Below are 790 nucleotides of genomic sequence, written 5' to 3' on the forward strand. Positions count from 1 at the left end.
ATCATGTTCCTGAGTACAAAACCGTTGAAAAACCTTCTTTTGCAATTAGTCCCAGGTTGAGCCATTTTTTCTCATAAAATGCCTGGACTAATAGAAGACCGACTCATATTAAACCCAAGATGGCCATTAAAATCCCAGGTGGAAAAATCGAATAATAGTGAATTTTTAGCTGCTAATGCTAGTGAAGTAGAGTTAGACATGCATCTGTTATTATATTCTGCTTGTCGCATTTAGTTCAGCAAACGTGTGGCAGATCTAGGCTGTTGTTTGCTCATGAGATTTAATCTCATATAGAACACAAAAAAGTGTTTCTGATATTACATGCGTGAACCCACTATTACATTGTACAGTCTAATTCTCTGCAAAAGTTAGTAACATAATGGAAAAAATGCGTGCGTGCGTGTGTGCGTGCGCTCGTACGTGAGTACGTGTGTGTGGTACATGCGTGTGCGTGCACATGCGTGCGTGCGTGTGTTCGTGCGCTCGTACGTTAGTACGTGTGTGTGGTACATGCGTGTGCGTGCGTGCACATGCGTGCGTGCGTGTGTGCGTGCGCTCGTACGTTAGTATGTGTGTGTGGTACATGCGTGTGCGTGCACATGCGTGCGTGCGTGTGTGCGTGCGCTCGTACGTTAGTATGTGTGTGTGGTACATGCGTGTGCGTGCACATGCGTGCGTGCGTGTGTGCGTGCGCTCGTACGTTAGTATGTGTGTGTGGTACATGCGTGTGCGTGCACATGCGTGCGTGCGTGTGTGCGTGCGCTCGTACGTTAGTATGTGTGTGTGGTAC

Source organism: Priapulus caudatus, unplaced genomic scaffold (genome assembly GCF_000485595.1).
Source record: "Priapulus caudatus unplaced genomic scaffold, Priapulus_caudatus-5.0.1 Scaffold1506, whole genome shotgun sequence".
In the NCBI taxonomy this organism is placed as follows: Eukaryota; Metazoa; Priapulida; class Priapulimorpha; order Priapulimorphida; family Priapulidae; genus Priapulus; species Priapulus caudatus.